Below are 12,239 nucleotides of genomic sequence, written 5' to 3' on the forward strand. Positions count from 1 at the left end.
CTCTTTAACTTTATAATTCTCTTTTCATTTTTATAAATATGTTGATGTCACGAACTATCCTTGAGACCCTGTTAACATTTACGAATCCTATTCTGGAAATATTCTCCTCACCCAGTGCACACACCACATAAATACATGTCACATGATTCTGTATCCAATCACCAAATTCCCCCTCGAACACTCAGGGTTTTCATAGAGCCCAAGTAAGAATTTCTGCTTTAAGAAACATCAGTTAACACCATGGATGAAGAAACATCCTTCTCAAATTATCCTTCTCAGATGAAGACTTTCTTTAGAAAACCTTTGCTCCTCTATGAAGCCTATATAAATAACTGCCACTTTGTTTCCCTCACCCATCTTTGATGCCCCAAACTCAGCCCTGCATTTGCATGTGGCCAGCAGCAGCATCTAAGAAGCAGATCTTCCAGTCTGCCCTCTGTAGACATTCTATCTCTTTCTCCAAGGACTCCTGCCTTGACACACCACGCTGGCACATCAATATTATTGGAGGGTAGGGCAACTTCTGGAGGCAAAGTTATTATCCCTTATTATACCAGAGATAAGCGGAACATACAACTCACTGCTGCATGCTGGACAAATACATGCAGTAGAAATTTTACGTACATTCGGAAACCTTACGTGTTTTAGGAGTTAGTTTGTAAATGAGTCACTCAAGGTTTTCTCTCTCGCTCACTTTCTCTTTGTGGCTTTCTCTCAGAATGATAAAATTCCCAGCTAGCTGCCACAGAGAGCAGATTCATTTAAAATTTCTTCTAGTAAAGAAGCTCATCCACAGAAAGTGCCAAGGGCCATGTCACAACAGATTTACAGTTTGCACGAGAAATAAAGAATTGAAGCGGCCTGAAGGGAGGGCTTGAGGTGAGCATAGGGGACACCCTGGAGAGGTGAGAACTGCGATGGCCAGGAGTTGGTAGGCACCAAGAGGACAGTCAGAGGATCAATGATCTCTGCTAGGTGCACAAGTGTTGAAACAGACATCATTATTAGGAGGTCCCAGGTAAAAACCTTTCTTAGGTGTAGTTACCCAGAATCCTTTTGCACAGATTGATTCATTGATCATATATGCTGCAAATCAAAATTTAAAAAATTAATCATGGATCCAGATATTTGAATTGGGATGGGGTAGGCAGTTAAATGGGGAAGCAAGCTAGCTGTGGGGCGAGGCTGGGAGAAGCATGGCAGGTGGGTCTCTCTGGTGGGTGTAGTAAATGACAGTAGCAAGAGAACTTCAGAGGTCTGAGTAATGTGTAGGGCTTCATAAATCAGATCTATTTCTTTTTTTCTCAATACGCTTCCAATTTTCTGAAACATTTTTTAAGAAGTAAGGGCTGTTACTGGCTAAGTTGAAAAAGAAATCTGGTCCTATTTGAAATCCTTTTATGGAATGACCTGGCAGATAGTGGGTCGCTATGTAAAATGGGATCCTAAATAAACAGTTAATAGTTTAAAATGTAAAAAGTATTTTAAATTTTTATTTAAAGCTAGTAGATCATTTTTTTAAAGGGCCTCCTTTTAAATTGAACCATCATCTAGAAAAATGTCAGGTTTCACAGTGGATAAGCTTTAATATATATGTTTGGAGTAACGACGAATAGCTAATGTGTTCAGCATTCAGGACAATTGTACATGCACTGTTTTTATCTTCATCATCCTCTGTAGACATTGGTTAGTTTATCTGGACTAGGGCTCCTGGGCACTGCACTGTCATTTCTGTTATTGGGCAGGCAGGGGGATTAATCCAATGTGAAAGGCCGTGACTCTCCAAGGCCCCATTTCCGAGCATTGATCAGGCTGAAAACTCAAAGACAAATCGTTGAGTATGAGCAAACACAAAGGTAAAAGGTTTGATTGGGAGGGTGAGTGAGAACAGGATTGGAAAGTGTTGCTGATGTTTACTTACCCAAGAAGGCTTAGAGGAAGTGGGGATCTGGGAACCATTAAGGGCCCCATATGCATTTTCACTTTAATGCTCCAATTATAATGCCAGACTCTGCTTCCTGTGGATAGCACCAGGGAGTGCCCCATATCCTCCCCTCTAGGGAGACAGAGGCAACGTGGCTTTCCTTAGAGCTCCCTGTTCTCTCTTTCTGTCTCAGTCATAGTGAGACCTGGGACCACCTCAAAGTGAGTATTTTCACCCTCAGGCAAATTTGCGTCTCTCTCTGTCTCTCTGTCTCTGTCTCTGTCTCTGTCTCTGTCTCTGTCTCTCTGTCTCTCTGTCTCTCTCTCTCAGTCTCTATCTCTCTCTCTCCCTCTTTCCAGTAAACAACCTTTAGTCATTCTTTTTCTCCCACCCACATGTGAATCTCTTTTTTCAAGCGCATTCATGGTTATGGGAGAACAGCTGGCCAGCTTTCATGACTTTCTAGGACCAGTAAAATTCCACTAATTTCTTGGTGATCTTTTTCTGGACATTTGTATTCAGCTTGCCTAAATGTGGTACTGATGACATTAACCAGAAATGGATTTGGGAGGGTCCGGTAGAGCCATAGGTAGGATATTCAGATTGTGCCACCAACAATTTCCTCAATGAACTCAAATCTTTCTTCAGAAATTTTCCTGTATTAGCTGGTTCACCTTCAGAGCATAGGGTCCTGAGTAGGCTGTGGAGCTTTGCACAGTTCCACCACTTACCAATCATGTAATTTTGGAAACTTGGGCAAATTATTTTATTTCTTTAAGTTTTAGCTTCCTTGTTTATAAAATGGGAGTAATCTAAACGAAGCACTTAAATAATTCCTAGCTCATACCAATCATTAAACAAATGTGAACTATTATTTATTATTTCATAGCAATCAGAATTTGATAATTAAACGTATTAAAAGAAATGGAATCTTTTTATCAGTCTAACAGATTCCCTTGAAATTTATGGAAAAATGCCCATAATTTGTTTTATTTTCTACTCTTAGAAAAATATTAAAGAAACTATAACCTTCCTCAAGAACAAAAAATGACTTGCCCATGGTTACCTAGAACTATTTGAATTTTGTTACCAAGGGCAACCCAGTATCTCTCCCACTTTATGCCACCTCTGCCTATTCTTCCTTTCTTTTTCTGAAATTCTTCTTCGAAAAACTACTGACACCTCTCTACATCTTCCCTCCAATCTTTCAAAGTCATCTCTCTGGCTGACCCTGGACTTTGTCGCCACTGTTTTCCTTCCATTTCCTTATAGCTCACGTAATTTTTGGAAGCTAGAAGTAGATTTAAAAAGAACAGGTCTGACTACAAGAAATTATAACAATGATTAGAAGAGGAGGGGCTCTGAGGGGGGAAGAAGTTCACCTTGATCGTGGCAGAGGAGAAAAGATCTTCAAAAGACGACTGACTAACCTTTAGTTCAAATCTCCTTGACTTTTCTTCTTTATCCTCTTAGGAACAATTCTTACCTGAGTTATTTCTCTTGAAATGGTGTCAGCAAAGAGGCACAGCAATGGCAAAACTTTTATTAACTCTGGCACAGGCGTGCCCACAGGGCAGAAAACTCTTTCGAAACTGGAAAGCAGTTGGTGGTTGGGAAAAAAATAAATATGAGAACAGAGAGGGGAGAAGAGGTGGGCAGGGGGATGGATAGGCTGCTGGGGGTGGAGGCAACTCAAAGTGGCATCGTTCAGGGCAGTGCCGACAGAGCCAGGGACCTTGTCCTTTTCCACAAGTTCTGTTTGCTCTCCTGTGACAAGCTGACAGAGTAGCCTATTGGGAAATCTTTTGTATTCTCTTCCATTTCCAAACAGAATACAGACATCGACCTTGTTGTTCTCAACTTCAAAGCAGTAAAAGATCGTGTGTGAAATGAGCTGGATGCTTCACAGTCTGCTGCTCTGAAATTGGATAGTGTGAAGGAAGTGGCTGGAGTGAGCGCCTGGTGGGGAAAGTTGGTTGTTTTGGGAATGAGTCTTGTTTGGGGGAACATTTTGGCAATATCATTTGAATAAAATATATTTAATGTTTAATGCCCATAAAAGTTTTCTTAGATGTGTGTACAAATTTTAAAGCATGTCTAGAAGTTGCCTAAAGTTCTGATTTTTCCCCCTGTATTATAGTCTTTGTGATTAAACAACAACAACAACAACAAAACAACAACAACAACAAAACTTCTTGAAAAATGAACCACATAAAGCATTCTAAAAATATTTATAAAATTAAGGAAATTATTGCAAATTCTATCATCTTTCTTTTGTCTTTTGTTAAATCAGGCATGTTTGAGGTTTTGATCTTGCTTGGAGACATTTGGTGTCTGTCTCTTCTTATAGGATCATATCTTATTCTTTCAAAGGCAGAACATAATTCATTAAGTTTGATACTGCCTCTCAAGTATCTATATTTATTCTTTAATATCTCTATAAAAAGTTTCCCTCTCTCGTATTCTTTTTTTATACATGTAAAGGTCACTTGCTTCTATGGGAAGGAATGAACGAACTCCATGTACTCCCCCAAACGAGTTGTTGTAAATCTCAAAGGCAACTCTTCCATCATTTCTACTGAGACTGTCAGCCTCTTGTCACTCCTCCTGGTGATCCAGTCCAGTTCCTGTTTTACCCTCATGGAAATTTAGGGTGTTAGGGTAATTGTTTGATTTTTCTGGGCCTGATCTAAGATATAGCAAGATCCTCTTCTACCTCCTCCAATCTTCCTCAGAATGACTGGGAAAGAATTGGAAGCTAAAAGCTTACTTAAACAACGTGTATGATTTAAAGCTTTGGCTGAGTCTGGATACACACAGGGAGGCAAGCACAGAGGAGTTTCCTGTAAGGGTTGAGGAGGGCTGAATTATTTTCCATCAAAATATGCGAGGAAGTTCATCTTTTTGTTCATAAGAGGAAAAATATGTTGAAGGTGTGGTGGGTGAATGGAAACGTGGAGTAAGACAACTGACATTTAAGAACAGAAATGTCTAATATTCGATCTAGATTTTAGGGAAAGGACAAAGTAAACTTTTTTCCTTTAATATCTCTACAAACCTTCAATAAAGTCCGTTCCCCACACGAAAGCTCTTTTATGTAGAGAAATCGAGGACAGAAACTGGGCTCAGAATTTGGGTTAGTGTGAAACAAGGGACAGCAATTCACCAGGGCCAGAAGTTGGAACCAGAAGTATTCGTGAGACTGTAAGTCCCAGAGGAAGTTACAGGAATCCTAAGAAAGGCAGTGGATTTTCTCTGGTTTGTGGTGTAAGAATTGGAGCTGATCCTATCATGATCTTAATGAGGCAGCATGACCCCGGATGGCAGCTGATGGTGGGTCTGAGGCCCTGACTAGTTTTGAGCCTGGCTCAGTCACACACTAGCTAGTTGATGTGAGGAAGGCACAACTCAGTTTCCACATCAGTAGAATGGTATCAGATAATAATCTCTTCTCGAATAGATGCTAAAATAGGTGAAACATTGATAAAGAAAAGGATATTTTCAATGTACCACACCCTCCTCATGTTACTTTTGAATTGTAAGAGAAAATGTCTTTAAAATTGAGTGTTTTTTCAATTGGGAAATTACACGAGATCTTGTAATTGAGATATCTAAAAGATCAAACTCAGAATCACCGATAACGAGGGCGAGAATTTGTACAAAAGCATCTTTGTTTAGGAAGTATCATGATGTCTACAATTTTAAAATGTGTAACACATACACACACATATAATATATGTGTCTCTCTCTCTATGTAGACACAAATATGAGTCTCTCTCTTGCTGTATATATACACATATACATATATACACATACATATATACATATATATGTCAGTCTATATATATCTTTATCTCTATATCTATATCTATTTTATCTATTATATAAATATAAATATAGATAGAGCAGATAAATGGGGCAAATTTTAAAATCAGTGAAGATAAGTGAAGAATGTATGAGTGTTTATTCTTTCAAATTTTGCAAAATAAAATATTTATCGTCTACATAATTTAAAGTAAAATACCTAGCAGCACATGAAGCACCCTGTCTATGCTCATTTTGTGTTGATTACCTTTTCCTCTTTCTCCCTTTTTCCTCTACTAGGTTTGTTCGCTTTTCCTCAATCATGATAAGCCCTCATTATGGTTATTTAAATATACCTTGGATCTAGTTACATTGCCCTAAAAAAGAAAAAGAAAAAGAAAAAATATAGTTTCTGAAAAAGCATAAAGCACAAAAGGGCAGAGGTTGTAAAAATGCCAGGAGTGGAGATAATTGGCGTCTCTGCAAGGTCGTTCTCCTCCAAAAGGCAGACCATGGTGTTGCATGTTAAATACTTTGCAGAATTAGAGGAAGAAATCAGTAGTTTACACACACACACACACACACACACACACACACACACACACACACCCCCACCCAGAATATTAACCTTTCTCAATAAATACCAAAATAGAGTAAACATTTTATTGCAGAGTGCTGATTTAGTAATGCAAAAACCAAAATTACCTTTTCTTAGAGCTTTCCTCCCAAAGGTGGTAGGTTTTAATGCCTATGGAAGAGATGAACATTTATTTGGAAGTTGCCTCAAGGGACTGAATTATGTGCACAGTAATTACATACCATTAGAAGATATTTCTGCCACACTTGCTGGTCAACTTAACTAGTTCCCAGTGTGTATCTTAACTTTTAGGATAAAGACCTCAGCGTTCTGGGATTCTTTTTTTTTTTCTTTAATTGTGCCTACTTCGTATCCTTAAAGCTAGAATAGATATAGGAAGGAGACAGGAGGAATATTCTCAGTCTGGGTAACCCTCTGGGCTATCATTCTCTTGAATTTCAAATTCTTCTCTTGGTGACTGTAAAACAAGTCCTTTTCATAATTCTATCATTAATCCTCAGAGCTCTCCTGGTAGAAGGAAGGGAGAGGCAAATGATCACCCCAGCTTGTAAAGCAAGAAAAGCAGAAGTCCTATGGAGAAATTATTTTCTAAAACTATGCAATGAAAACTCAGTTTATCCATCTACCTTTCTTTCACTCCATGTATATGAAACACTACATGAAATATAGGAAGATGCAAGGAAAAAAAGAACATAGCCTCTGCTAACTAAATGACAACGAAAACAATGATGATAAAATAAGATTGTGTTTGTGTGAGAAATAGCTATGCTCACTTCTGCCCAAGCTCTGATTACCATTTTATTCATCGAAGTTATCATCATTATCTTTTTCTTCATCGTCCTCCGTGTTTGTAATGGTGGAGTTCTCAGGAATTGAGAAGAAAGAAGAAGAATGATTTATTGTTTGGGAAAACTAATTATAAGCAAGTTTCGAGTACAAGCCATCGTACAGAAGATCTTCAAAGATGTGGCTGGGCAAGAAGCGGGACAAGTGTGGTTAATCGGAAGATGGAGCATGAGTGATGAGGTCTGAGAAAGAGGATGGCAAATAAAGCTCTCCGATGGCAGCAGAATGGTAAAGTAATGGGAAATACGGCAGACGAGGTTGAGATAATATGTGGGAGGATGGGAAGGCCAGTAGCAGGAGGCAATAAAGTCCATAGGGTTACGTTTTAGTGATATTCAGGAAGCAATAAAGAACAACCATAGGATTCTATAAAAGGAAATCTTGTGACAAAGCGATGCTTGAGAAAATGAAGTCTTTTCACATGTTTTGAATAGATTGTGGACCATTGAAACCAGAAGAGGAAGGAAGTTTTCAAGATAGAACAGATTCAGGGAAATAAATATCTTGCTTTGATCAGCGACGTTAAGACGGAGACAATGGTGGTTTTGAGAGCACTGCTGGGTCATGTGTGCAGGAAGTAAAGCTTTGCTAGATGTTAGATATGTGGGAATAAAAGAAGGTTAAAATGGATCCAAAGTCAGAAAAGACTCCCACGGGAGTCCTGAGAAGAAAGGTAGACCTACGTGGGACTCAAGTGTGTTAGATGTGACTGGAAACAAGTTTAGCATTAAAAACTCGAGCTTTTAACATCCTGTCAACCCCCCTACCCTCCACCCCGGTCCCAGTCATTATTAGAAAACTGCTGATCACTTGTTTCTACTCTTTAGTTCTCTGTCTTTCCAGAATTGCTGTAAAAGAATCTTCTCTCCATCTCAGAGCTGAGGGCTCCAAGTATCCTGCTTGTGTCTCCTGTTATAGGGTGAAGACAAAGCTAATGCCAGGGCGGTGACTGTCAGCTTCCAAAGCCTGCATTTTAGGTATTGCTCTTATTGTTTCCTGTTGTTTTGTTTTAGAGAATTGCTAACAAGTGATTTTTAAAAATGCCTCGCTGATATAACCTCTGTATTGCCGGCTCTTGCATTCTCCTCACAAAGAAAGAATGGAGTCCCCTGAAGTGTTCTCCTTCAACTCAAATGCGCTGTGAGGCACAATCGTACATATTTGTACACAGAGAAGTTGCAGGGGCTGCTGTGACGACCTGGGCTGCTGTCCCTCTATGGGGTTCACATTCTCGACATGAGGTCCCAAAGTTTTTCTCTTCCTGCTGCTCAGTGTTATGCAAAGAAAGAATTCTAGAGTCCCTTTTCTTTTAAAATGTATTATATTTTGTTAGCAGGGTACCCAAACAGGACTCCCTATATCATCATGTCATATATTAATCATGAAAATGACTCTTAGTGTTTTACATAAGTCCATAGGGTCCAGGGCTTTGGGTTAAATCTATATATGACATGCAACAACCCCTGTACTTATATAGAATCTTTGGAAATAAAAATATGTTTATTTATCCATGCTGATGTAGCTCTTACTACATGCCATGCTCTAAGCACTTTATTTAATTCTTATAACAACCCTGTGAGGTAGATATAACTATTATCATCATCTTCATTGTTTTCAGATGTGGAAACTGAGGTACAAAGACACTTAAGCAACTTGTCCTACATTATATATCTAATAGGTAAGGAAGCTGGTTTCATTTCCAAAGACTCAGGTGCCAGATTCGGGTGCTATACTCTCTTGAAATAAAGATGGAAATATGTGTATCTCCAGGTGATGTTTTTATATGCAGGTTAAATCCCGCAATTTTTAAACTTGGAAAGAAGCCTCATATGTTGACAGACAGCAAAGCCTCTGTGCTATCTCCATTTTCCCCCCGTGTTAGCCCGCTTCTACACTTTTTCTAGCCATGGGGGTGGTGAGCTGAGGCATCATGGATATTTCTACAAATTCCCAGGCCATGGGTAAGAGCTAACACCCAGGGCCCTGTCCCGTAACTCTATCCTCTTCATCTCTTAGAGGAACCTCTGGGATCCTTGGCTTTTTTTGGATGCAAAGCAGAGAGACTTCAGATACAAGGGAAGTGGAAGAGGGTTCATTGTCCTATATGGTCTCCCTGTCACATTGTCTTTGCTTTCTTTTGCTATCATATGACCAGTCTTCAAATTCCCAAAGTAGTTGGTATAAATAATTCAGCTAAGCTAATTTATCTGGGCAGAGGCTATTGTATTAGGACACCATAGTGGTAATTGATTTACTTTAGAGTCACTTGCCAAAATCCAATTTAACCAGTGGCTGTCCATCCATGCAGTTTTTAAAAAGCAGGGGGAGAGGATGGGTACTGGGGCTTCTTCCCTGAGCAAAAGACTGTGGGCTGGGTAGTTTCTGAAAGAAGGTGTCTCTCAGTGTGACAAGTCCTATGACCTACATTCGAGAATACCTCCATTCTAGCCAATATGTGTGCTCACTGCACCCCAAACCTATTTTATGTATTGTTACTGCTTTTGTTCTTTTGTCTATGCCTGCTCCTCCATTGGTGGTGTCTATTACCTCACTTCAATGACCTAAACCTTTTCTATCCTTGAAAATCCAATTGCTATTGTCCAACAAGTCCTCCATACTTATTCCAGTTGAAGGTGATTGCTATCTGATTATGTGCTCCCAAGATATTTTAATTTATATACTATTTGGTATTCATCATTTACTGCTTTCTATAGACTGTTCCATTTCTCATGTCCCCAACTATATTAAATGCTACTTGAGGCTATATAATAAGTAACTTAATAAAGCCTTGTTAATGGAGAGTCACTTCTACTATAATCTCTGGGAACTCACTGGAGTCTTGATTATCTCTTGTAAATCAAAATCCTGAAGAGCTTCCCCATTCTTCTGTGGTATTAGTATTACAGAAGTGTGTCAAGGACCAACTCAAGAGTAGAATCCTATATGTTAACCAAGGGGAAAGAGGACAGTGTAATGATTAAGGATTAAGGGAAGAGATATCAGAGGAGGCTCTGACATAGAGATACAATGACCTTACTTCCCTTATTTTAGAGCAGCAAGGATTTCAGACTCAAAATCTAGCTCATTCCAAATAAAACCGCCAAAGGACAAGGGAGCTCGATGGGCAGATTATCAGAACTCATTTCCACCAAGGTTTTGTCATCCTGTAAACAAGGAGAAAAGGAGAGATTCATGTACTATAACATCAATTTAGAATCAAGGAGGAAGCCAATGGCCATCTTAGTTTGACCTTTAGTACATAGTCTATCACAGAATAAATTTGATTATGGGAGCATATTCCACAATATGCTTGTAGTGAGAAATAGAATCCAATTGGAGCTGACAGTAGCTCCTCCTAGCCTCAGCAGAACTAACAACAATCTGAGCAAGGACCTGGCTTGGTGGGAATGTGAAAGGAAAATATGGTGGAACTATAAGAAAGAGTGCCCAGAGTAACTCATGTTGTGGCTAGGCAGATGCATGGTAGTTGCACGAATTAGACTGGCAATGGTTAAAAGGTTGACTAACTCACTGCATTGGCAGCAGGAGTAAATTAAATGCTGTTTTTGAAGACTGTCAGCAAAAACACAAATGAGAAAGAGGTAGCTAAAATATATTAACTCAAATCAGAGAAAATGCAAGAGAAAGAAATGGCTTAATAAAAATAATTTTTTTAATTAAAAAGGTTAACATTAAAATATTCTACTTTCTCTAAGGACCCAAAGGAAACAATTTTTAGAAGTATGGAGCACGTTTGCTGATAAAACCATTCAATTCTATGGTTTATTTTTCAGCATTACAGTGATTCTTAAAATCACTGTACAAAGAGTAAGTTATAAAACTATAAAAAGATAAAATGGCTTCCTCACAGTTAGGCGATGAGTCAGCATGGGTCCAAGTTTTGGAATATAGATCTCTTGGCACCAACTCTGGGAAAATGCTTTCAAACTCTAAAATCCTATAAAAAACAGAGAGAATAATGATCAATAAAGGCCGGTTGCCTTTCACACAGTAAGCACTTTACTCAGAGTAAATTCTCTGTACACAGAGAATTATTTTTATGTTCTTTTTTCTCTTTCCTTCTTTCTCTCTCCAATTATTTTATTAGCTATCTTTTTCCCCGCTCTGGGTAACAAAGGTGCATGATACAGATTAAAAATTTTCTCAATTTTCATCCCCATATGTACCCACTTTTGTTTGTTTGTTATATATTTCCCTAGAGGTAATCTATGCCCCGATAAAATTTTATGTGCAAATAGAGCTTTATTTTGCACATTATTCTGCATTTTGGTTTTGTAATTAAACTTATACCATATAAACTTTTGCATAGTTATCTGTTTATCTTTCTTATGCCATTTGGTACTCCAGTGTACATATTCACAAGTTAAATATATTGTATAGTTAATAGCCTTCTACTGATGCACCTTTAAATTGTTTCCTTTTTTTTTTTTGATATTACCAACAGTGCTTCAATTAATATCTTTGTTCAAAGACATTTTGCATGAGTGGGAGTTTATAAGTAGAATTGTTTTCTAAAATTGGAACTTACTGGGTGAAACAGTGGGTGCATCTATAATTTTGATGGATATGACCGAATTGCTTTCTACAGAACTTCTACCAACTGATATTCACAAAAAAGGATGAGAATGCCAGTTTCCCCATAGTCTCATCAATGAACATGTCATTTAACTTAAAAAATATATATATTATCAATATATTTTGCCAATATCCACGCAAAATGTTATCTCAATTAATTTTTTATTACTTTGAATGAGAATGAGCATCTCAGCATATGTTTAAAAATTACTTACTTATTTATTTTTCTGAACAGCTAACATCATTTAAAAAGTATATTCTTACATTTTTAATTATTATTTAAATTAATTTAAATGTTTTTTAATTAATGACACTTAAAATTTATTTATAATTTATATTTTGCACTTGACCTCTCATAGTTTTTTCAAGAGCCTCTTCATTTTTCTCTTCTAAAGTGGAGAGGGGTATGTGTTAAGTAGATTATCACCAAGGTTGCTTTTATCAGCATATCTATCGCTCCTTTGGCAAGCA

At 38.1% G+C, this 12,239-nt stretch overlaps 1 long non-coding RNA gene across 1 annotated transcript; it reads left to right on the forward strand.

Annotated features, from left to right (window-relative positions):
* The first annotated feature begins 1,750 nt into the window (after positions 1-1,750).
* Positions 1,751-11,850, forward strand: LOC120589399 (uncharacterized). The gene is made up of 3 exons (XR_005649478.1): positions 1,751-2,145; positions 8,091-8,149; positions 9,191-11,850. It is a non-coding gene; the product is annotated as an uncharacterized LOC120589399 (long non-coding RNA).
* Positions 11,851-12,239: the final 389 nt, after the last annotated feature.

The sequence above is a fragment of the Pteropus medius genome, unplaced genomic scaffold (assembly GCF_902729225.1).
Source record: "Pteropus medius unplaced genomic scaffold, Ma_sr-lr_union100, whole genome shotgun sequence".
NCBI classification, from domain to species: domain Eukaryota; kingdom Metazoa; phylum Chordata; class Mammalia; order Chiroptera; family Pteropodidae; genus Pteropus; species Pteropus medius.